A 26,015-nucleotide genomic window follows, 5' to 3' on the forward strand; every position below is an offset into this window, starting at 1 on the left:
AATGTTCCATGCATTTGATTTCCATGCCATTGTCCATTTGCATTCTGTAGCTGCTTTTTGTTTTACTTAAAGATTCTAAACATATTTTTACTGGTGTTATTCCATGAATTAAAATAAAACCTGAAAAACCTGTTTTTTCAAACTTCAGGTCAGGAGCAATTTCACTTACTGTACACTGGAAAGACACCCAGCACATCTTCTAAAAAAGTTATGAAAGAGATAGCAGGAATCCACTGTAGTTTGATTCCTGACTGTAACACTATTCACTTTTTTTAAGGGATGGGGGGGAAAAAAACCCATCAAAATGCCCAAGACAATACAAAATTCAAACAAAGTAAAAGAGGTGTCAGATAAAAACATTGTTATATGTATTTAGCACATAGTAACTTGTTTTTATTTTAAAGATATTTAAGAAGAAAACTCCTAATAAAGCTGTTAGTTCATCTTGATGCAAATGAAATCAATGTATCTGATTTTATGTCATGGTTTGTTTCTGAAATGTTAAGTGGCCAAATCTAAACAAAAAAAACAAAACACACCCAACCAAAACCTCATCCCTTTACAGAAATCAAACTGTTACACACCAAATTCTGCTGAAAAGTGAAGCTGCAGTTCTCCAGTACATCTGGAATTCTGATCCACATGAATCCATCCACACTCTGATCCATTATCAATTGTAGCACTTAGTGCAGAATGCTTTGTCATTGTCTAACACTGGGACTAGAAAGAAATGATCATTTCTTCTTGTTACAAACAAACTTTCTTTCCCAAAGAGTATTTTATATTTCACATCCACAAAAATACGTATTTTTTGACATTTTTCTTTTCTGGATAAGTAGTAAAGTTAATTACACTTAAACGTTTTTCAGTAAATCTAAGTAAGTCACCAAATGTTCATTGCTGGTGGCACTAAAACACCAAAGAGATGTTTTGACAATGAATAGAAGAGGCAAATTTTCCAGGTCGTTGTCATATAAATGATAAAGCAAGCTGCCAAGAAACCCCTCTGCACAGACTCTGGATCTGGGAACTGTTTCATACCTCTCTGCATAACTCAGGCACTGCTGAACTCACTGAACACACTACAATTGAGATTTCCCAGAGCATGCCAGCAAATCCACAAGGGTAATTTAAGCAGCACTGGAAGAACATGTCTTTTAAACTTCTAAATAAAGATATTCAGAAGCTCATGTAATTGCCTGGAATCTCTGGAGTCAGTTCAGACAACAAATTCTGTCAAAGGATTTCCTCCCAGGGAAGGGTCACCTTAAAGACTAACAAGGGAAGACAGTGAGTCCATTAGATCAAGGGACCAAATCCACCACCAGCTTGACATGTAGATACAGGGCAGAAAATTAATGAGCTGTTAACTGGGCCAAGACTAACACCCAGAAAGAGTAGAGCAGTGCAATGGAATTGGATATCAATCTGTTGGTGGCAGCCCTGCAATGGCTTGTAACACCAAGTCAAAGAGGATGGATGGAGCAAGGAGAGCACAAGCTGCAGTCACCTGTCCAGTGAGTCACTGAGAAAAGCAAGCCTGTAATGCCTGCAAGCCTCAGGAGATGAGTTCATCAGGATTGTAACCCGCAGAATGAGGGGCTGAACACTGCAAAGCTTGTTTCTCACTGAAACATTCCAGTTTTGCAGCAGTCAGTACACATACAAGGGGTAAAGTCACACACATGTTGCAGTGGCAACATACTTATGCCAAGATTATTGTGCATGACACCTTTCCTCCCAGCCCCAGGAAATCCAAATCTTCTCTGTCACTTCCAAAAAACAAGGAGTGCAATGCAGGCAGCACTTGGAAGAAAGAAAAAAAACAGGAAAAGTTCTGGTCTACATGACAGGGCATCTCTTTAAAGAGCCACAATAAGACCATAAAGGGACATTAGAGACAGACATTTAACTGAAACTCAGGGTAATATCCTCCACTGGGAGTATTAGCACTTAATTGGGAACAAACTAAGTGACTGACTTAATTCTGATATATTGCACCATCTGTAGAGTCCAGGTTATAATTGATAGGCCAGCTGGATGTGGAGCAAGGTACAGCATGTGAAATACTGTACTCTGTTTCTCACTCATTATTACTTTGCTAAACTGTTAAAGTTTAAATTGTCCTTTCCATTAAATGGGCATTGTTTCATACTTATTCCTTGTTAATTAACATGTTATGAAATAGGTCATGGCTTTCAGTACATGACAAGACTATTACTCTGAAAATCTCCTTGGTTTCTCTTTCCACTATAAAATTACCTTAACAATACACATGAAAGAGGTCATGGAGCTGCTCATGACCATGATCCTGTGCAAACACTTGAGTAAGTTAAAGGAATTTCTCAATTCTTATACAAGCTCTGACAAACTGTAAAACAAATTGGGATTCACTTTTCAGCCTAGGCTAGCCTTAGTTCAGAAGCAGTAAGGTGAAAATCAGTGGGTTTGGGACTTGTGAAGCCTACAGCACTTTATTGCCAAGGTAATCTGATCTGAGAACCATAAAGTTGGCTTATTCTAAAATACAGGCAACTCTGCAAACCTCTTAAATGTATTTTATAACACATTTCAATATCTAGTCAAGAGTGCCTGGACTTTGGAACAAGCTTTCTCCTATTTAGTATAACAAAATCCAAAGGGATTAACCTGAAAGTCTCACTAGCAACAGCAGATGTGAAATAAGACACATTTTGAGCACCTTGCTTTCAGTGGTATGAAACTATTCTCACTAAGGACTTCACATATTTTTCCTATATGACCTTATATAAATCCCTACTGCCTTAGTACAAAATGGAAGCTAATGTTGGTTTCTATGATTTATATCTATTTGCACAAATGTAATAGGGTTGTAATAGTTAAATAGAGAAACTCTGGAATTCTGACTCACTGACTGAGTAGAAAAATCATCAATGGTTAATTGCAAGGAGAGGTCTCTTCTTATGGTAAGGTAGGACCTAACAGGTCCATTCCCATTTTTATGCTGATTTCCAAACTCTCAGGACTGACAGTGTGTACCCCAAGCTGTGGCAGCCCCAAATGCAGCAATTTCCATCAGTGCTTCATATTCCCCTTCAGACACACAATGCCAGGAGTGCTCTCATCCCTTGAGCTGATACTGCTAAACCAAGAGCATGACAGATGTTAATTAGGAGAAATAAATACAGCACAAGTGTTGAAACAACAAAACTCACGATCTGCCATGCAAGAAAAAAGCCAATAGCTCATTTTATGTGTTGATTTGTGCTTTTCCCTGAGACATAAGGAATTCCTCTGCATTCCAAAATGTTATTCATACACTGCATTATACTGCTCCTGTCAAGTAACCAAACATGTGGAAGTTATTTGGGCTCTGAAAGAGTGGAATTACATTTAAATTGGTTTTGTTTTTTCAGAAAAATAGGAACACATCTAAAGGACAGTGGTTTTCAGAAGAAACTTGGGAGCAAGTTTATCTTTTAAATGTTTCAGACATTTTCTAGGAGAAACAAAAATAACTTGAGGCTTCTTATCACCTGAACCACACTGCAAAAGGTCACTGCAGACAGATCAGTGTCAGAGCAGCAGCCATTATTAAGCTCCAAATGGCCTGGATTCTCCCATTTTTCACTGGTGAAATTTCATCCAACATCAATGAAATCTATTATACAAGCCACTGCCTCACGTCCTGCACACACCAGGAAATCTCCACACATCAACATCCCAGGTCAGTGGGATGCACACCTAAACTTTAAACATACACTCTGATCTAACAATTGTTTTCTCAGGTAGCAAGAGAACCCAAGAAAATCACCACAAACAGTTGAGAATCCTTTTCCTCTGCCTGTTGTGGGCTCTGTGCAGCTCCCCCAAGAAGTGAATCAGTGCCCAGGAGCCAGGCTGGGAAGGGGCCCTGTGCTGGATGTTGCACTGTGCTGCATCTCCGAGCACATCCAAACCAAATCCATGGTGAAAGGCTCCAGGAGCAGTGAAACTCCCGGGTTTATGACAGACAGACTGATCTCTCAATAATTACCACAAGCACCACGTCCCATGGCCAGCATTTAGCTGCAAGGAAGGCAACTACCTGCTCAATAAATTCAAACACACCTACAGAGGGGAAAGAAAAAAGAAAAAAAAATAAAGGATGCTATTAGAAATAGAAATGCAACTTGTGTTATTTCAAATTTTTATCAAGTGTGTTGTCACCATGCAGGGCAGCATCTCTCCAGGCTGCTTGGAATGGAAGGCACACAGCAGCATAAACAGAGATAACCTGAAATTAAAATCATAAACCACTTGATAAGCAGGGATGTGGTTCAAAAGATGAAAGATAACAAAGCACCATATGCAAATCCAGTTCTTACTCTAATGTGATGTAATATATACCCACATTTTAATTGCTTACTTCAGTAAAAGCACAATGAGGCAAAGAACAAAAACACAGACAGAATTTACTCTTATTCTTACATTTTCAGACTTAATTAGAAATATTTTTGAGCATACATATAAATTTGCTGCAAAATTTCAATAACAAAATTAAAGCACATATAACCACTCACATAAACAAAGTTCTTTGGCTGGGATATACAAAGAGAAATCCTAAGGAAAACTCCACTCTTCTGAAAGCATTTGCCTCACTGATTCTGTTTTGTATCTCAGTGCTGGTTTGTATCTTCAGGTATGTTAGGACAGGTATTTACAGCAAAATGCTGAAGGACATCAGATCAAAGGGACAATCACAAGGCTACAAAGGTTTTCTAAAACCACATCCCAGGAGAAGCTCAGTAGCTTTGATTCCCCAATGCCCCAAGGAGAACCAAAGATGTGATTTCAACTCAGCAGCTTTTCCACAGAGCCAGCACATTTCCAGCAAGCTGAACACAAGCCCCCTAATTCTATTTCTAGGACAGAAAAGGGCTCCAGTAATACACAAAACTCAGCGAGCCCAGATCTCTGAGGCAGCCTTTCAATCCAGGGCACAGCTCTGTGACAGCTCCAGCTTCTCCTCCTGCCTGGAGGAACCTGCAGGGACACCCCAATCCTGCAGGGACACCCCAATCCTGCAGGATTTCAATCACATCTGTTTCCTGCAGCTTGCACAGGAGTACAGATGCAGCCCAGTGCTGCATGGGTGCTTCATGCTCAGAAAACTCCGAATGACCCCCAGTCCCTGGCCAGTGTGTCCCCAGCAGCCCCAGAGCACTGCAAAGAGCCCATCTCTGCTGCACAGCTCTGCACAGAGCCCCTGATTTACAGCCCAAGGCAGCAGCCTCAGCTTCCCCACCTGCTCTAATAAAAGAGCTTCTTAAAAAAAAACCAAACAGATCAACATCAAGAAAGCAAGATATGGAAGGTTCATTTTTCAAGTCTGATCAAACTAGGGAACTACTTGTTGGTGCTTGTTCTGGACTAAGAGAGGGACAAGCAGGGGATCAAAGAGGAAAGTGACAGACCAGCAGAGGAGAAAAAGAAAATTAAAGATAATTTTGAGGAAGAAGGTGAAGAATAGGACAAAACAGTACAGAACTGGCCCATTTGAGCAACATTTTTTATTTTAAGAGTCCCTTGGCTATGCCTTGGCTCAGCTTTATCTGCAGGATATATCATTTCTCACAAATTTTCCTGCAGTAGCCTTTTGATGAGGTGGCACAGTAATAAATGGGGAGATAATTTGATGTGTTGAACTTTTATTGCTAGTGAGGAATAAAAGGATTTTCAGCTCCCTGGCTGAGTCTGCAGTACTGACAGCTGGAGCAGGGAGGGAGAGCTCCCCCGGATTAAACCACAAAAGCAGAATAGGTATGGATTTCTCATAAAAATAACTTCAGTGATAAAACACAGCAGCACTGAGTACCTGTAAGAATTAAACTGTGATTACCAACTGAGTTTATGAAGTTGGCCTGTCATTCTCAAGCAAATGAAAGAGGGGATATGCAGACACAGGCTGTACTGGGGATTCACGGGGGCTCTTTGCATCACTGGAAGGTGTGAGTGCTCAGCAGGGAGCCCTCGGGGTGCAGCCCACAGTGAGGAACCAGCAGTGCCCAAACCTCTGCCCACTGCAGGGAACATTCCCCAGCCCACTCACTGACTGTTTGCACGTGCTTGTGAAAATAACTGAAGAGAACCCAAAGAATAATGATTTTGGAGACTCTAGAGGAGAAATAATTGAAAAAAAAAACCCTAACAAGTGTCTGGTTTTACTGTTCATCATGTTATCAAGTGTCTGTGAGGGGGTCCAGCACTGGGTCTGGGGGCTCTGGGCAGGCAGGGGATGCTCCACGCTGGGCACAGCCTGTCCTGGACACCCCCCTGAGCACCCTGAGCCTCAGACAGGCTGGCAGGGCCATGGGGGAATGTCTGGGACAGGGGGCAAAGCCCAGCAGGGACAGAGAAAGGGGCAGGAGGGAGGGGGGACCCACAGAGAAGCCCCACACCAGGGACTGCTCCTTAGGGAATGCCAGAATTCCTTTAACAGCTGCTCACTTGGGATGCACAGCCTTGCCTGTGCTTCCAGCCTGCTCTGCAGCCCACCATCTCCAGCACAAGTTTAATCAATAATGATAAATTATATGATGCATATAAGACATCTGAGGACAGCCCATGATTTACATAACATTTACATTCTTCAAATTCAAAAAGCTGATTCTCACTTCAATGTTCTGTGTTAATAGATCAGCCTGTGTGGTTACACACACAATCAATTCTGAATGCTGATTTGAATTACTGAAAGGTAATTGAAAAGTAGCTCATCGACACTGAGAAAGCAAACAAACTGTTAATGTTAATTCCTCTGAGTGCATCTCACCAAGGATACTGGCATGAGGGAATTAATATATATATATATTCTGACATAATAGAAAATCTATGAATACAGATACAGTTTAAAACAGTAATAAAGAATCCTTTTGAGTAATAACTAACAAATATCAGATGCATTAAGGGGAATTTGTTAAGCCTTAGGAACCTCTCTTTTGCTCTTTCAAAAGAGAAAAAAAAAGAAAATAGTAAATAGGCTGTAATCATCCGTTAACATGTGGTTTAGAAATCACTTTTAATTGCCTTCCTCCTTCCCTGCAACATTTAAATTGTCAGTTAAAGGCACCACAAAAACAGCTATTTTGAAATATACTGAAGAGCTCTTCAATATATTTGGGGTTTAAGACATTATTACTATACATGATTTTTACATGTAATTTTTTTTCAAATTTAAAATTAAGTAGGTTTAATTACTTAATCTCTCGTGCTATGTCCTGAAACTCCACCGCCTCCTCTCCGAGCGCGTTTTTGCTGGAAATGGCGCGGGAGGAGCGGCAGGTGCGAGGCAGCCCCAGCAGAGAGCGCAGTTGGTGTTTCCATGAGCGGGGCTCGCACAGGGCACAGCGAGCCCAGCGCGGGCACCGTGCAGGGAACAGCCGAAACAAAACAGCAACAGACACAAAACAACAAAAAAACCGCGCTATCCCCCTAATTTTTATTACTATTTTTAATCGACCAGATAACTTGATAAACACACCTGCTCCGAACAGTGACTTTATTGCTGTACATGAAGTCCATCAGCTCACAGAAAATTCACTTTAAGCTCAGTGTGCTCATGTGCCACAGCCTGGGCAGGGCGGATCTCTGCCCAGATTTAACGGGAGCAGTGGGGCTGTGGAACCCCAGAGCTGCAGCTCAGGGTCTGAGCTGTGTCCCCAGCAGAGCCAGCACTGCTCTGTCCCCATGGCACACCAGACAACCCAGGGCAGGGGGAGCAGTGGGAGCTGCAGGAATCCAGACCCCAGCACCTTCCCAAAGCCTGCGGTGACCTTCAGCACTCACAAGAACTGAATCCTGAAATTCACATCCCAGCACCTTCCCAAAGCCTGCTCTGACCTGCATCCACAAGTCTTGAATCCTGAAATCCAGACCCAGCATCTTTCCAAAGTCTGCTGTGACCTTCATCCACAAGTCCTAAATCCTGAAATCCAGACCCCGGCACCTTTACAAATTTGCTGTGATCTTCAGGATCCACAAGTCCTGAATCTTGAAATCCAGACCCCAACATCTTCAAAAACCTTCTTTATCCACAAGAACTGAATCCTGAAATCCAGACCCCAGAACCTTTCCCAAGTGTGCTGTGACCTTTATCCACAAGAACTGAATCCTGAAATCCAGACCCCAACCTCTTCCCAAAGCCTTCTGTGACCTTCATCCACAAATCCTGAATCCTGAAATCCAGACCCAAGCACCTTTCCAAAACCTGCTGTGACCTTCAGCATCCACAAGTGCCCACAGCCACATCCTGCAGCTCAGCAGCTCTGCAACAAATGCATCCCCTGGGGCACAACACCAGGCTGTGTCTGTGCTGCTCCAGGGCACTGAAACCTCACCCAGAATTTACAATTAAAGCCTTCTCTAAGGAGCATTTTAAGGCATGTAGGCACAGACAGAGAAAGGAGGAAATCAAGACAAGAGGCACTTCAGAGAATTTTCTTTCTTTCCTGAAGAACAGAGGAAATGTTACTGCTGTTGATGACCTAATGTGTCTTTTCACTTTCTCCTTGTTTGCTGAAGGATAATTAGGAGTTAAGTCAGCCCTGGGCTGCTTTTACATGAAGACCCAAGGCAAGTCAATAGGTTCAAGATAAAGAAGATCCCAAACACTTAAAAACTCCAGCTGTCATTAGCTGCAAAGTTTTACCTCCAGCCCTGAGGCTGCTAGCCCTCCTTCCCCAACCCTGGGGCTCTTGGTCAGGCTGATGTGTCCCCTGGGTTAAGGTTCAAACACTCAGCTCCTCCCTGACAGAAGAAATGCTCTCAGTCAGTGTGGCCCAGAGGAGCCCCTGCATCTGGTGACACAGCACAGCTGCACAATCACTGCTCTGCAGACTCCAGAAAATGTTCACTCATTTCACTGGAAAAGGCAAAGCAGGCAGCACAAAGGATCCCACCTGCAGCACAGGATGGAGATTCATCTCCAGAAAGACTCAAAATTCCTCAGCTGGCATCTTCTCCTCTGATTAGAATCTCCTTCTGCCAAGGAGGAGAGAACTTTCACTCCTGTAACATTACACCTCTGGTTTGAATCTCATACTTTTGTATATTTTAAATGCTTTGGGTGTTGGGCAATTGAGGAGCCATAAAGCTCATCAGTCACAGGTGACTTTGCTGGATAGAAATGGTGCCAGTAAATATCAGAGGGCAGCATTAAGACCTCAGAAGTCAGCAGAGGTCTGAACAAGATGCTAAGGTAAAAAAGAGTGACTGCAGTATGAAAAATAATAATATACTTTGCATCTCAGTTTCTTAAAACTGGCATTTCTCCTCCAAGTTTCTAAGAAAAGCTGTGTTTTCTTTGAATTGTGAATTCCAAGCTACCTGGGTAGAAAACTATCTAGAGAATCTTTGTACTGGGCCTGTTTTTAGTAGATCTCCAAATGAGATGTTTCCTGAGACATATTTTCTCTATTAAAAATATGTTCTGGTTAGTTATGGATGTTTTAGAGCACATGGAATAAACACTCCTCTGGAAATTTCAGTGGCCACTTAATATTTCTCTATGAACACTCTAATGAAGAAAACCACATAGAGCCTCCAAAAAAAAATTTAAAATCATCTTTCAGATTATTATTTCTACAAATCAATTATCAAAACCCTATTAATTTATTCCATTAGCTTAGACACTATTATACTACATTATCATTCTCTCTTTTAGGACAGTACATGATTTTATTAGTGTGTTCTATCAGTTTAGGAGGTTGAAGGCTTCCGGGTGGAATTTCTTCTCCTCTATCTAATAAAGGTTATTAAGAATTTAAATAAGATTTGAAAGTGAGAATAATTTAGACACCAAAGTAATGACTATACATATCTCACAACAGTAGTTCATTAGTGGGCTGATACTCAGAAAACTAAATTAAAGCTTCTCACACGTTTTGCTCAATAGCTTTTTACCCAGTTCCTGAAATCCCAAACCAAAAACCTCAGCCCCTGTTCAAATGCAGGACTCACAGGAAGGATGAAATATAAATCTCCCTACTCTGCCCAGTATCTTGGTGGTTGCACAGCAGCTGTAGCCAGAAATAAAACAGAAGAGCAGAAACATGGAAATAAACCCTATGGTTCTTTAAAAATGCAAATTAATTAGACCAAAAATGCCCATTGACTTTAGCAGTGCCAGGGCTCTGCAGCACATTGCACAGCAGCAATCACTCAGATGATGGACCAGCCTCCCTGCCTGACACCAGGCCTTGTGTCCACCCTCAGGACTGTATTATGCCATCCTCACATTACCAAAGCCAGTGAGCATGCAAAATTGATTATATGCATATATAGAAACCTCAAGTACTTAATTTATGCAAGCACACTCCCCCAGATTCATGACAGTGATAAGACGTGAAACTACAGCCACATCATCTTAAAGAATTGCTCCTTGCCTCAACTAAGTATTTGTTCCTCTTTTATTAATTTTCTAAGCTGATATACAATAAAAATATCCAGTGGCCCATTTAACCAATTTACACTAAAGTTATGGCCAGCAGCCAATTTGAAGTGAGCTGATTCTGCTGAAGAGGTATCTGGGGTCCTTTAGAATCTCTCTACCTGGTGACCCTTGGGGTGGTCTAATAATACAATTTCATGGCACGTGAATCAGTGAGCAAGAAAAAAAAAAACACTAAAAACTGATTATGTTATCAAACTCTATGCAACTCTATCAATGTAGTTTTTTAAAACTATATTTCAATATACCATGTGTCAGAGTTCCAGTTAACAGCAGCTGGCACTTTCCTTTTCCATACACTGAAAGGAGGAGTCCCAAGGAATGTCTAACAGGAATAACCCTCCTGGAAGAAGGAAAGAGCCATTTCATGTCTGGCTCAGCTGCCTGCAGTAAGGTCAGCTCAGGCAGGGTTCATGCTAATAAATAAAGCCCCCAGGTGCCAGGCAAAGGCTGGAGCTGGGTCTGAGGCAGCAGTGCAGCTCTGACCTGAGTATCTGGCAAGGAGACACTCTGTCATCCTCAGCAGAACTCTCCATGCCCAGCTGCAGAGCTGCTGTGCTGGGGTGAGAGCCATCCATCACCTCCTCCCTCTGGGACCTGCTCTGCTCCTCACCCTGCCACCACCCACTGCTCACACTGAGCACACAGAGCTCAGCCCCTGTGCCCATCCCAGGGCAAGTCAGAGCAGCTGGAAATGAAAAATCAGCTCCATCCCACCCAGAGCCAGCACTGCACACAGCACCCATGGGCACAGCACAGATCTCATTCTGCTGTGGCCAAACCCACGGGGCAGGGAGTGAGGACAGAGCTGTGGCTCTTCCCTAAATTACCTCCAAAAGCAGGGCAGAAACCTCAGCTCTGAGCCAAAAGCACTGCCAGCATCCTCCTGGGAAGTCCACAGGCCAAAAGCTGCAGGTGTGTCCTGCTGGTACAGCCCCAGCACTGGTGTCAGCAGCACAGAATGGTTCTGAAACCCACCCTCAAGCCCAGTGACCCCTGAACCTCCTCCTCTGGAGTACTGCCTCACCCACCCGTGGCATTTATTCCTTTAATTAACCTCCACACTGAGTGTGCTTTAAATGGAGAGTTAGCAATTCTTTTGCATTTTAATTTCCAGTTTAAAATCTACTCATTGCAAATGTCATTCAAGAAGCACGCGTGCCCTGCTGACACCAGCTGTGATTGAGATGAGCATTGTTTTACCAAGAATCACCTGAAGATGATAATTTTGCTAGCTAGTGAGATCTGTATATGATGGCATTAGAAAAGGCTTCATTCCAATTTCTGTTTTCCTTTCTGCAACTTGATGACAGCTTTGATTGTTTTTATATTACCAGAAAACTAAAAGGATTTTCCCCGCTGTGATTTTTTTTTCGATGTGTCTAATAACTACCTTTACACACAACTTTTGCTTTGTCCTTGTACTGAAAAAATAGGCCAAATTCTGCAGGCCCCTGACTGATGAAGATCTATCCCAATGTGCTTCAGAGGTTAAAAGAGAACAACTGCAGTTAAAGTGAACATTTCTCAGCCCATGCCATGCTTCAGCATGCCTTGCAAAATCCTCAATGGGATTCTAAACTTGCTCCACACTCCTTCCTTCACAATGCTTTTCACTCTAAAAACAACTGAGAAGCATTGCAATATGTTATGCCTGAGTTCCTATTTGCATGATGCAATATATTGCCAATTTTTAAAATATCTGAAGTAGTTTTAAAGATAATTAAAATCTGAAATGCAATTAGTTGCCCCCTGTCTAGTTCAGAAGCTAAATTCATTCTCCTGAACAGAAAAATGAGACCATTGTTAGAGAAGCACTTTGCTCATGAAAAAAATAAACCAAAATAGAGCTTTCCTGGAAGAAAGGCATGAGGAAAAAAATCCTTCCAGTTCTTCTCATAAAAAAACAATGAAACCAAACCAACAAAACCTCAACTTTTACCTCATGACTGTAAATTTGTAGGTAAGGGGCTGAACCCTACAGCAAGCTGAAAATGAAACCTTTATCTCATTAAATTCCAAATTAATGCTTTATAGTTGTATGGATAAGTCTAACAGAAATCAGACATTCCAAGCTTCCATACTGTGTCAGTTCTCACCTGTATAGCTCAGAAATAAATTCTGACCAGACAGCATTGCAATGGACTTACGTTTTCAATAAATAGCTTGAAGAAGGATCACTAAGAAGTAAAGGATTTCCTTAAGCAGCAAGAATGCTAGAGCAAGATCTGACACATTTCTAAACTTCATCAAAAATTCCTTTTTTTTTTTTTCCCCTCAGAGATTTATTTTTTCACAATGATGAAAGCATAATTTACTCTAAGTAAAAACATAGCATTTTCTGCAATTTTTACTAGTCAGTCTTTAACTGAGAAAATTGCAATACCTCTTGCTTTTCTATTTAACAGGTGAAATTAGTTTGTCAGAGTTAATAATTCTCATCTAAGCTATGTTCACACAGCAAACAACTGTGCTACAAATCACACATGAATTCTGTCACACACAGGCAATTCATCTGTCTATCAACATCAAAACTGATCTATTAAACTTATTAATTACAGATCTTAACCTATTCATCTTCAGGTAATTTTTATGGGACTAAGAAAGTGGGGAACAACAATAGTGAGAAAAGTGAAATACACAAGTAGTATTCCAGTAGCTTCTACAGTGGCACATTAGAAATGGTGGAAAAAATGGATTTATTCAGGATGAAACTGGCCCAGTGGAGAACAAACCACAACAAGAAGGACAAGTCCAGGGTCTCTGAGGATCTCTGAATACTGTTGCTGCTTTGACAAATAAATATTTGCAGAAGGTATTTTTTTACAAGTGTCATTCAGAACAAGTGTTAGCTAACAAAATTGGATGGAATCTGCTAAACATTGCTTTAATTAAGACTTCTCTCTCTGACCAGTCTTTAAACACATCACTGAAGTTATTACAGGCTTACAAAACACAATGGAAATTATTTTTTCTTTTTTCTTTTCCAGCTACTAAAATCAATATAGTTGCTTCCATCCAAGTAACACAACTGCAAGAACAGAGAAAAATCAGCTTCAAGCAATTATCCACGTTCATAAATCTTTGTTCATAGCCACATTAACATTCTCAGCTTCATACAAGAGGCACAGTGTGCTGCAGGGGAGTAACAGAGATCAGCAGCCAGAGTAGTTTTTATTTACTCCAGATAAACTGCACTGTGTGTAATCACTTTTTCAAGCATTTAGTGAACCGTATTCGGGTTGTATTTTCACTGACTCGCTCATTTCTGTTTATCTCAAATGCAGATCAGCATTTGATACCACAATACTGGGAGGTTATTATTGCAGCCCACTGTTGCACATGACTGTTCATCAAAATAATTCAAGGCAGGCAGAAAAGTCCACATGGGTTTGCTTTGACTCATAAGCACCAGCTCCCTGTGGGTTGTTGTGGGAAACACCTAATGGAGAGCCAGGGTTCATTTGCTAATGTCAATCCCAATGTTTAATAGGCCTCCTCCTTCCTTTTTATTGTTGGAATTTCTACAAAATAAAAAAAAAAAAAAAAAAAAAAAAGAAAGCAATAAAAAAAATTAAATCTGGACAGCAGTTATTCTCTCCACTCCTCCCCCAGCTGCAGACCAGCATCCTGTCTCTAGCACAGCTCGGGATGGGAAGCATCCAGCAGTCCCAGCAGCTTTTCCCAAGACAGCAGCTGACATTCCACCTCCCAGCCTGGCTGATGTGTGTAAAACTCATACAATGAGCCTTGACATTTGTCATTGTACTTAGCTACAAATGCATTACAAGAAATTACAAGGGATGCTATCAGAAAATTGCAAACCCAGTGAGTGTTTCGCCTAGTTACTGTAATTCCTCAATGCTGTTCCAATCTTGTGCAAATTAGAGCCACTTACAGCTCTGAAATCTGACAGGAAACCGAATGAGGTTTTCATTATGCTTTTAATAGTCTTCTTGGGTTCCTTGCTGCTAAAAGATTCTTGAGGAAGAGCTCTACAGACTGCCTACCTCTGCATTCATGGCAGGTGCAGGCAATAACCCAGGACAGTCCATTACGCTTCTGCAACAAAAACCTGAACCAAATTCCCTTCCACAAAAGGGAAGCAGTATTAGTAAGTGGAAAAAAAAAAAAAAATCTGTGAGAAGCTAGGAAGGAGATTTGATTTACATTGCCTCAGTGCTGTGAATGCTTCCTCTGTGGCTAAAGAAACGGGAACATTTTAATCAAATTTTGCATTTATAAATCACGTCTTGTCACAGATTTATGAATACTAAAGAAAACGTGGCTCCTGTAACACACACTTCATTAGTATTGACTCCAGACCTCCTTTGCTGGCTGCCTCCAGTTCAGTGCAGAGAACACTCACACTCCTAAACACACCTAAGGTTGATGGAAGGGTGAGTTTCAAGGACCTGGGAATTCTTGCAGAAGGAAGGACTGTTAGCAAAAATTATCCCACAAAAGTGCCCCAAGGTGCCACTGCAAACATGTCCATAATAACAAACCATGAAGGGAGAACACACCTGTGTGTCTGCTGTGGATTTCAGGTACATCATCCTCCCACCTGAACCCTGCTGTGCTGATAGAGTCACTGAGTGAACAGTGACAGTCCCCTGCTGTCAGGGAATGCAAGAACAGCCCAGAGCTGCTGTGAGCACTGGGGAGAGGGGTTTGTGCTGGGATCATCTTGTGTTCACCCTGCCTGTCTGTGCCCAGCTCTGTACAGATCCCATGAGGCTGCTGGCTCATCCTCCCATTCCCTACACAGGATTCTGTTCACATGAACATCTGGCCAGAGGACACAGGGCAGGGAACACACAGAAACCTCCTGGGAATATCCAAACCCTCTCTGATTCCCAGCCAGGACTCTGCATCTTCCAGCAGCAGCAAACAGCAGGTGAGCTTTGCCCTGGCCACAGGAACCATCCTTGCAGGGCTTGGTATGGAATAACAACAGTTTAAGGCACTCTGCTGCTTATTAAAGGTGTGGAGAGATTTCTCTGGGGAGGGGGGAAGTGAGAGGCTGGGCTCTGAGTATTCGGATTTTTCACGGAAATGCAAGTATTGCTGGGACATGCCAAAGAAAGGAGTTGAAGCTCACTGCACAGAAAATGAATCTCTTGATAAAAAAGCATTCTCAGGAACTCTGATCATTAATGCTCTGATCATTCACTAATAGCAGCAATATATTTCTGTGAATTTTAAGACTATTTCACCTTGCAAATGGAAATGTGTCAAGGTCTAAGTTTCTCTTTCTATTAAAATTAAGAAAATAAATTTGTTTCCTAGCATTTTCTCTCATTTGCTTCCAGGATTTAAATAATACGTGAGTCAGCATGTCCTCAGCATGTCCTATGCTTTCTCCATATTAGTTATCTAAAAATACAACACTGAGCAGCCAGCACCATTTAAATTGAGAGGGATTTCAGGCTATTTCTCACATACTTAAAAAGTGACACCAAAACCACAGCCATAGTCAGCCACTGAAGCTGTTAAAAGCCCACAATATTTACACAGAGTGTCTTCTCTACATTGCCTGTGTCTATGTAAGTGAACCAAGACACCCCATGGAGTTCTGAACTGGATAATTTTACAATTTCAACCCTACATTCTCCTGCCCTAGGCCCATCCAAAGTGACTGGCATTTAAGTGATAGGAAGGCATGCCTTCAATGGAAAAAAGGTGGAGATCTGGTGTATAAATCAGTGTGCCTGTCATAATTCACCAGCCTGTCTTATCAACTCGTGCTTGGTGTGTGCTCCCTTAGGCACCAGGGCTGATGTTGGCAATTAATCAGCTGCTGCTGCTCTTTTGGAAGTTTGGATATGGGTAAAAGGTCTTTAGAGGCTGAGGAACTGCAGGTAATTCCTTCCTTCCTTCCTTCTCTCCTATCCTCTGTGTTTTTCCCATGAAGAATTGGCTTTGGGTAAATAAAAAATATATAGTGCATAAAAATTCCAGCTCAGATGTTCCCTTGGGACAAGTCACCAGCCATTGCTTCTCTATATCTGTGGTTGTTTCAATATTACTCATTTCTGCCCTTTGTAGATGCACCTTTGTGCCTTTTTTCATCACTGTTTAAGCACATGGTTATTCTGAGTAGATCATCATGCATCTAAATGCATTTCAGATGCTGCAAACTGCTGCTGAATAGTTTTTAAGTAAGTTAATCTGTACCTTTTTAAATAACTGAGTTAGGACAGCATCCTGTGCACCAGCCATTTCTTTAAGAAACTGATCTATGGCTGCAAGACAGAAAAGTAAAGAAACCCAGTAAGTAGAAACCCAAATTATTTTTTTTTTAGTGGATAAAGTCTGTTTGAGAGCAGTCAATGGGAATACTACAATCAACCCCAGACACTTTACAGGTGATTCAAGTATATTTTATCTTTCTCTTGGCATTTCCATTCAACCAAAGAGCTTCCATGATCCAATAAACTATTCTTAGCTTCCTGAAGCTCACAAGAGCAGTTGAGAGCTCTTTGCTTAAATTCTTAATTAGAGGTAAAATTTACAATTTAAAATAGAAATAAAACAAAACTCACAAGCAGCACTTGCAGCAAGATGAAATAGATGCTTCAATGTTTATTATGATGGATAACAAGATCTCAACAGTGCTCCTGCATCAGAAATGTCAGACTAAGCCCAGTGCTCTCACAGGATAATGTGATCATTAAATTTCCACCCTAAATGAGGTGGAAGGCCTTAAAATTTCAGAACACAGGATATTTCTTCTCTTTCTGCTAAACAATCACCACTGGCATTCCCATATTTCTTGCCTGATCATTAACCACAGACATAATTAATATGCACTCACAGAAGCCTCAGCACAGTTAGAACATAATCACCTATAGATTTGATTCATGGAAGTGTCTTTTTGGAATAACTAAGACAGATTAGGTTTCTTAAATTGTCTTGGATACAGAAGCAACAAAAAGCAAGTTGGGAGTTGCCAACTGTGGAGGGGTCCTAATTAACAACTCAATTAAAAAAGGCAAATTAAAACTTTATGGTTCGTTATCCTTCATTTCTTAATAAATTGTTTTGCTAAGCAAATGATTAAGAATGATTATTCTATAAAGCTGAAATAGTATCTGGTTTTGCACATTTTTAAAAAGTTCAATAAAATAAAACCAGTTTGTTTTCAAATATCCAAACCATATTGATTGCAGGACTTCATGTCAATTCAGGGACAAGAGCATAAATGTGTAAGAAAATTACTATAAACATTAAAAAAACTATTTATCCTCTCCCCTTTTTTACATTGAAGAATATCTCCAGCTCTTGTGATGAAGAAAAGAATCTCTATCTATAAATTTTTTTATTTCTACTAGGGTTTTTGTTTTTTAATGCCACCAATCTTGTGGCTCATCAAAATGAATTGTCCCCCTCTTAACATCACGGATTTCTTGACATGCTCAGAACTTTTGGAATTATTATTTGATAGTTCAGGATACTGAGGGATGAATAAAACAGGTTTGATCATAGGGAATATTTGACAACATACAAGAGATTCCAGAATGATTCATCTCTGCAGTTTTTAAAGATGTTTATGGATATTTTTAGATGTCCTGAACTGTCCCCTGAGGCGATGTTTGCAAGTCTGTGTTTCTCACTGTGCTAGACACAAAAATCTTGAGCCATATATGAATATGCCACTGGAAATAGGAAACCCTCTGCTATCTTGAAGTTTGCTATTTTGTAATCCTGTATGTATAAATAAATTAAAAACTAAAGCCCAATACAACTGGTTTGAGTAGAAAACCAGAGTATTTTGTTTCAAATTCTGACTTACTAGAGGCAATGAAAAATGTATTTTGCAGATTGCAACTGCTTTCAAATTCAGCCAAGCCAAAATGAATATAGCATTCATGAGTATTAACAGATAATGCTAATTAATGAAAGGGAAGGAAAGTAACTCCAATGGTCTGCTAAAGACAAAGTCACAAAGTCTCTAAAACACATGGAGTTCAGGATCCCCAGTTCCCTCCCTCTGGCCTGGGTATTTCAGGAATCAACCATCTCCTTTCTGTTCTCTCTTTCCTGACACAAATGGGAGCAGGTCAAGCACTCCGGAAATGCCTACACTACTAAGAGACAGATTTTACCCTGAAGACAACAGAGAGAGTTCCAAATGCTGATTTCAGCTGGATATCCAGATGTTTATGGAACTGCTGAAGACAGAAATCCTCACTTTCCACCTGACATGTGAACCTCTCCCCTCCCTGTTCCTCACACACTGAAAGTATTGCTCTGCTGAGGGATACAGAATTATCATGACTCAGATTTGGCAGAAAAATTAAAGTAGATGAAAAACTCAACCCCTTTTTGCTCTCCCACAGTGATATCTGCTCAGATCAGAGACCTCAGAAACTGCAGCAGCTCACAATGAGAATTATCTGATGATATAAAACACTGACATTGCTATTGCACTGTCAAATAAAATTTTCTACCTAAGTTTTCCTTGCCCATAAAACCCAAGTTATTGATTAGGTAAAAAGTTACTGGAAAGATTGTCCTTTTCACCTATTTAGAAGAATATTTTTAAAAACTGGACGTGTCTAATTTTACTGAAAGACATAAAAAATTGTCTGACAGAACAGCCAAGTTGGGATAAGATAGCAACTGCTTAAGTGGAGCAGAAAAGGGAATTTTGTTGCAAAAGTATTTGTAGACAATCCATGAAATATTAATTTCTCATTCATCACTAAAAATACTTTTGTTGAAGGCAAGTTAATTTATAAATACTAATTGTCTCATCAAGAAATCCCATTTATACAGCCTCTATCTAGACTTTTCTACTCAGACAGGACCCAGCTTTTTATTAACAATCTTTCTGAGCATTTTCAATGACAGGCCAGCCTTACTCAGCAGAAAACAGCCTTGGGTTTCTGCATCACAGCAGATTGTTCAGCAAGACAAGCAACTTCCCCACAAAACCATGGAAACAAATTTAATGTGTGCTGCTGACAACCAGAGAAGTTAGAGAAACTTCATTAGAAGGTTATTCCTCATTATTTCTACTTGCTAATAAGGAGCTGGGAATTTTTATTTTCCTTGTGGTTTTGGTTGAGTTTTGCGCATTTGTTTCTCTTTTTTTCCCCCCACTTTATAATTAGTAACATACTTAGACCATGATTTTACTGGCAATATGATGCATCTTGGACAATATTCTGAGCAAATCCTACTCATATAGGATCTAAAGTGGACATCTGGTTTTTATAATTTCATGGTTTTTATAACTTATTATAGAAATATATCACAGAACTCCACAAGGATTTTCATTTCAAATCCTGCATCATTACTGAGTGAAACAGTCCATTTTCCTGCACATATAGGGAATTAAATACTCACAGAGCATATGGACTGAGCTAGATTTACATGTAGGTAGTTGGCACTTTTAAACTCACTGCTACTCATAAAAAAAAAAAAATAAAATAAAATGGCCACACAACATTCTCTTCAGGTCTGAAACTAAATGTAGTTTCTTTCCCTTTCTTTTAGACAACTTAATCCATGACCAAATAGAAAAAAATATTTAATTAACCATTACATGGGTAACTTTCACATAGGAAGTAGCAATTAGTTTTATCAGATCCTACCCCAAAGCAAAAAGTAGCCATAGAAGTGTTTTAACATTAGAGAGGAATGACAGATTACACTAAATCCAGAGATACCTTTTATAGATAGATGTTTAATTTAATGAGGTTTTCTACATCAGGGGCTACTCAGAAAAATCAGTGTAAAGAAAAACCTTGAAGACACCAAATTTTAAAAATGCTCTCCTATGAGGTGATAAACAATGTGTTGGTACCACAACATTATTGTATGTATGACAGGACAGTCAGTAAATATGTTAAAAACATTTCAACACATACATAAACATACTAGTCTAGAAGTTGCTTACATTAAAAAAAAGAAAGAACACTCATAATGACTTGTAAATAATAGTTCTCATTTCCAAATTTCAGCATTTCAGCACCAGCTGAACAAAGCTATAAAGAAATTGAAAATTGTGAAATCCACTGAAATTTAGTTTCTTGTAAGTTCAGGCAGAACAGCTTAAAAGAACACAGGAAGGAGAAACTTGGATAAAACAAGAGTATTTCCATTGCTAAGGCAGCAGAGAAACATAAATAAAAGCCAGGAAAATAAAGCAATGCTGAAGAGTTCTTACAAGCTTTATAAAAACCTCCTGATAAGAGAGGGCAAGTCATGGCTAAAGATGGAAACACCAAGACCACCAGTGGCAAACCCCTCCAAATAAGCACAGTGTTTTCCTCTTTGTAACAGCAGTAATAATGAAATAATGATTTTAAAAAAAATAATTTTAAAAAAAGGCAAAAAATAGGAAAAGCCCCACATGTCAAAGAAGAGATGAGTGAAATGATCTCATCCACTGTCTGATGGTTCATCCCAATGTCCCCAGGGTACTGAAATCCCAGGAAGAAGACTTGGCAGAGTGGCAGCTCCTGATCTTCCCACTGCCAGCTTGCACAACTGATTAAACAACTCTGGCTGTGCAAAACCAGCTGACCTAAAGGATGAATTATTAATAAAAGGAATTCCCAGCAAGTTCTCTGATGAATTGATGCTGCTGCTGACTTGCAAAACCAGCTGCTTTTACTTCATTAGTTAAGAATAGTTTAATATCTGAATTACTGCAGTGAACAAGTTTTTCATTTTCCCAAGGCCTCACATATTTTAAGGGAATAGCTTCAAATTAAAAGACTTCTTACTCAGGTGGTGGTAATCCCATCTGAGTTCTCAAACACACTAAGAAAAAAACACATGAATGTTCCAAACTAACTGTCCCACAGGAATTGATCCCCCTGTAGCTGCAGGAGAAGAAACATTTTCAAATGAAAATTGATCCTGCAGTATGCAATAACATACTTGTCTGATATTCATTAATTCATTATTGTGTGAGTAAAGGAAGATAAAATGAGAAACACCCAATGATGTAAATAGCTTTATGCACTGTCTAGTTAAAGCATTGAATCATCAATTACCTTTTCATCTAAATGCTTGAGTAAAATAAAATCTCACCTGAAGATATGATCTGCTCTAGTTAAATGCTTACAGATCTCAAATGAGAATTTAGTTAACCATGAACAAAGGACACAAAAGTGCCAAGTCAAAATAAAGGTGCCAGGGACCCTTTGTACACTGAACTTCAGACAGGTTTTAAATATATTGAACAACAGCCTAAAAGTTGGTTACCTGGGTACAAATCCTGTGGCTCCAAAAATTCTATAATCATCATAGCACCATAAAGCCAGTATTAAAGTTTTAGTTTATAATGACAAATATTCACTACAGGTGCATTTGAGTGGTGTTTTATTGTCTTTTCCTACCCACTCCCTTCCGAAGCACAGATAAATTATTACTCTTTTTACAAAGCCATTTATTTAAAACTCACTAAACTGACATTTAATAAATTTCGATTATCTCATAAACTAAAAAATACAACTCTTTCCTACTTGTTGGGTCACAGACTTGGAAATGATGAGGTGGGAATAAAGTTCATCCCTGCATGTCCTCCATTTCATATGCAACAACTATGACTTGCCATATGCCACAGATGAATTAAGAGAACTCATATAACAATAAAGTGGCCTTGAAGGTGCCCATGTGCACAAAAAGATGGCAAAGCCCAGCAAGCTTTATTGCTGCTTATTGGTTGTTCCATTGGATGAAGCAGTTTTCTGTTAAACTGATTTTATTGACATCCCTGCACTGAGCTGCATGTGAGCCCCCATTGCAGCTCAGCTGGGTGGGAAACCTTCCACAGCCCCACAAACCAGGAGATCAAGGGATGGGGCATTCCCTGTGTGCACAACCCCACAAATCCAGGGCTGGGGCTTTCCCTGTGTGCACAACCCCACAAATCCAGGGCTGGGGCTTTCCCTGTGTGCACAACCCCACAAATCCAGGGCTGGGGCTTTCCCTGTGTGCACAACCCCACAAATCCAGGGCTGGGGGCTTTCCCTGTGTACACATCCCCACAAATCCAGGGCTGGGGCATTCTCTGTGTGCAAAACCCCACAAATCCAGGGCTGGGGGCTTTCCCTGTGTGCAAAACCCCACAAATCCAGGGCTGGGGCATTCTCTGTGTGCAAAACCCCACAAATCCAGGGCTGGGGCATTCTCTGTGTGCACAAATCCAGCAGCTGAAGGGCTGGGACCTTTCCTGTGAACCACAGGGATGCAGAAGCCTGGGAGCCCAGCCCAGCCTGACCCCACACCAGTGAAACCACTCACACCAGTGACACAAGTGCCAAATGTCTGGGAGCTCCCAGACCTGAGGCAAATCCTACTATGAAACAGCAAAATCATTCCCAAAAGCAGGATGAAGCTTGTGTCTCCCAAACCAAATATCACCTGACTATCAATCCTTTCCTGCTTTCTATCACAGTGATTTATAGGAGGAGATTTCCAGCCAGGTTTCCAGACACCAGCTATCCTGGAAGTTCCATGAACACAGCTTATTTAGTGCTGCTCAAGTGGTTTCAGTGATTAACAGCATAATCTGCTCTGTACACTACTGCACTCTGCTCCTGAAGGGACCAAAATAGAAATCCAACTGCACTGTCCTGCCCAGATAAGCAATTTTCTGCCACCTGAATGTAGAATGCTGAACTTTTTTCCTCAGCCAAGCAAAATATAATTTTCAGGCATGTATTTATGATATTCCTGATATTATATATCATTAGCATACTAGCATTGCTATATTATTTTAAATATTTAAATTAATCGATATATTTTACTTCTTTTTTTCCTTATACAGCCTTGTTGTGTCACCTTCTGGCTTTCATAGAAGACTTACTTTGAGATGCTAAAAACTGAAAAAATGTTGCTATAATACTACTATCAGTAAAAGAAAATATTTTAAAACTTTCCAAGCAGAGAAATAGACCACTGTCCTCAATGATCACCATATTGTAATGCAGAAAGTCTGCTCATTTTTATAATCTGTCTTCCCTAGGAAGAAGATGTATACACACACAAAAACCCCAAAATACATACAAATTGCCATAATATCAAGTAAAAACCTATCAGTATGTATAGAAGGGGAGAAGATGGCAGTGCAGTGAACATGGTGGTTTGGCTGCCCTGTGCATTCCACCTTCACTGACTTTGAACATTCCTGTGTTAGCACAGGCTGTCTCCATAGCATGTGACATCCTGATGGCTACTAAATAATGAGAATCAGGGTGAGAAGTGCCATGGGACAAAACAATGCAAAGCAGCATAAGTTTGTTTGTTTGTTTCCCAAATTTTAACCCGTTCCTGGCTAAGAATCTACACAGGGCAAACAACACACACTCCAAATTTATGATTTAAAAATTAAAGTCTTGTTTATACAACTTGCTGATCAGATAATAAAAGTAACTTATTTTCAGGGAGCTTTTCAGAGCAGACTTAATATTCTGTCTTCAAAAGCTGTTCAGGTACAAATGCTCCAGGAACAGCCCAGTTTACTCAGCCCTTGTGCTTAGCTGCTCCCTTCACCATAAACCAGCTCTGAAATACTTCAGTTTCCAAGTGCCTGGATAATTTAAGTTCTAAAACTTTCAGAATCTCTCCAGTTTACACATCACTTTTGCTACAATGCTGTCAAGAACCCGATGTCTGCAGCCAGAACATTTCTTAACCACTGAAATGCAAATTTGTGTCTGTGCTACCACTTGGATAAATCCTTGGGATTTATCTACTCCCTAAAAATCAGGGGGAAAGTTTTATTCCTGTTTACTGGTATTTTTATTATTCACTACCTCCATCCACCATGAGAGCTAAGAGGTAACTCAAGTATGAGCTACTCCAAAGCTCACTAGATGCTGGCACTGAGCCACACCAGGCAAGAAGAGTTTCTTACCTGTTTAACATAACAGTTCAATTTTGCACAGCAATTTAGATCTGCTGAGAAAACGAGGCAGTGATTTTATTTTCCTCAAGATTCTGTACAATTGTCATGCTTTGCTGGCTCATGATCCCACAGCACTTCTGGCTAATTTTTGAAAATTTCTTATACCTGCAAGAAAGGACACACTAGGGCAAGCAAATGCTCTGCTTCCTTCTCCAGATCTATTGCTTTTCATATGAATCTCACACATTTACATTGCAAATCCATCTTTGAGGTAAGAAAGTCATTTAACTCTCACAAGCTCAAGTAATTTTGATGTTGTCTCCCAGCACAGACTTCCTACAAATAACTGTGCTCCCAACTCAAAAGCCTCTTGCTCTGTTTCCCTGTGATAGTTATATTTCTTGTTTAATTGTGGTTTTATCTTAAAACAACCAAAAATGCATTATGCAAATAAGTCCTTTCAAGAAATCACTTTGTGAAACTAAAATAAACTTGAAGGTTTATTGCCTTGTAAATTATTCATTGTAGCCTTTTAAATGACAGGATACAAACTGTACAAAACAAGGCAGCAGGAGAGACACATCTATTTTTAAAATCACATTGGGTGTGATGTCATACTCCCAAAAGTCTGCCACCACAGGCACTGGGAAGCAATTCTGCCATGATCTGGGATGCAGACACAGGCTCACACTGCCCCTCCTTGCAGCTGTCCCAAAGCCACATAACCAGGAGAACACTGTACAAACCATCACACAGATTTCTCCAAGCACTCACCCCAGCCCTCAGCCACCTCTGGAGAGGCTGAAATCTGAATCCCACATTGAAAATCCCCACTGACCTCAGGATTCTGCACAGCTCTGAGCACAACCTTGGGCTGGAGCACTGCTGTGGTGCCAGGATCCTCTCACCCACACCTGGGCTCTCCTGATCAGTCTTTTCTCAGCTGTAGGTTCCTGCTGCCTTAATGGGCTCTGCAGATAGACAAAGGCTTTTGGGGCTGCAGCACAAATATTGCCTGTCCTCAAGGTCCACTCTGGTCCTTCCATCCTCCTCTGCAAGCCTGTAAGACTTTGTGAATTCTGCAAGACATTGTCCTCCTCATTCTATTGTTTCTGTAATTCCAAAATCCCAGCCCCAGAAGAAATGCTGTAAAAACCCTCATTCAGCTACAAGATGAACATCCAGGTCTTTCAGTGTGTCCCAGCTCAGGGAAAATCTGACTTCATTGTCCACAGCTGAGGGGCTCAGCTGTGCTGCCCTCCAAACCACACACAGGTATTTCCAATCCATCAGGCTGAGGAACCTCACCTGTGAGTCATGAGCCAGACAAACTGAGGTATACACTGAAAATCTCAAGTAAAACCATTAACAAAGTTTTCCTACAGTTCTAAATAATTAAAACTCTGGAGCACAGATATAGTTTCTCTGTGGCAGTTCAACAGTATCAACATATTGAGCTTGCTCTCAATGTACTGTCAAACTTCCTTCCTCTAAAAAGATTCCACAGGAATTTTCAGTGAACCATCTGATGCCACATTTTTTTATATCCTTTATATCAATTACTTGGAAAGCATCAAATTTTCTACAGAATAAACTTACTTAAAGCAGAAAGGTTTCCTCCACATTCTGTGTTCTGGCTCTAACAATGAATTCAGTTATTTTTGGCTCATTCTTACC

General features: G+C 40.4%; 1 protein-coding gene across 18 annotated transcripts in view; it reads right to left on the reverse strand.

Annotated features, from left to right (window-relative positions):
- RBFOX1 (RNA binding fox-1 homolog 1) overlaps positions 1 to 26,015 on the reverse strand; it is a 1,017,140-nt gene that overhangs the window by 667,413 nt on the left and 323,712 nt on the right. The window contains exon 1 of one of the 18 annotated variants that reach the window (XM_079320759.1): positions 25,177 to 25,502. The exons of the other annotated variants lie outside the window; for them this stretch is intronic. The gene's annotated coding sequence lies outside the window, so the exon portion shown is untranslated. Of the gene's footprint in view, positions 1 to 25,176; positions 25,503 to 26,015 lie in introns of those variants that run through there. 18 annotated transcript variants of the gene reach the window in all.

The sequence above is a fragment of the Erithacus rubecula genome (assembly GCF_903797595.1).
Source record: "Erithacus rubecula genome assembly, chromosome: 17".
Taxonomy (NCBI): Eukaryota; Metazoa; Chordata; class Aves; order Passeriformes; family Muscicapidae; genus Erithacus; species Erithacus rubecula.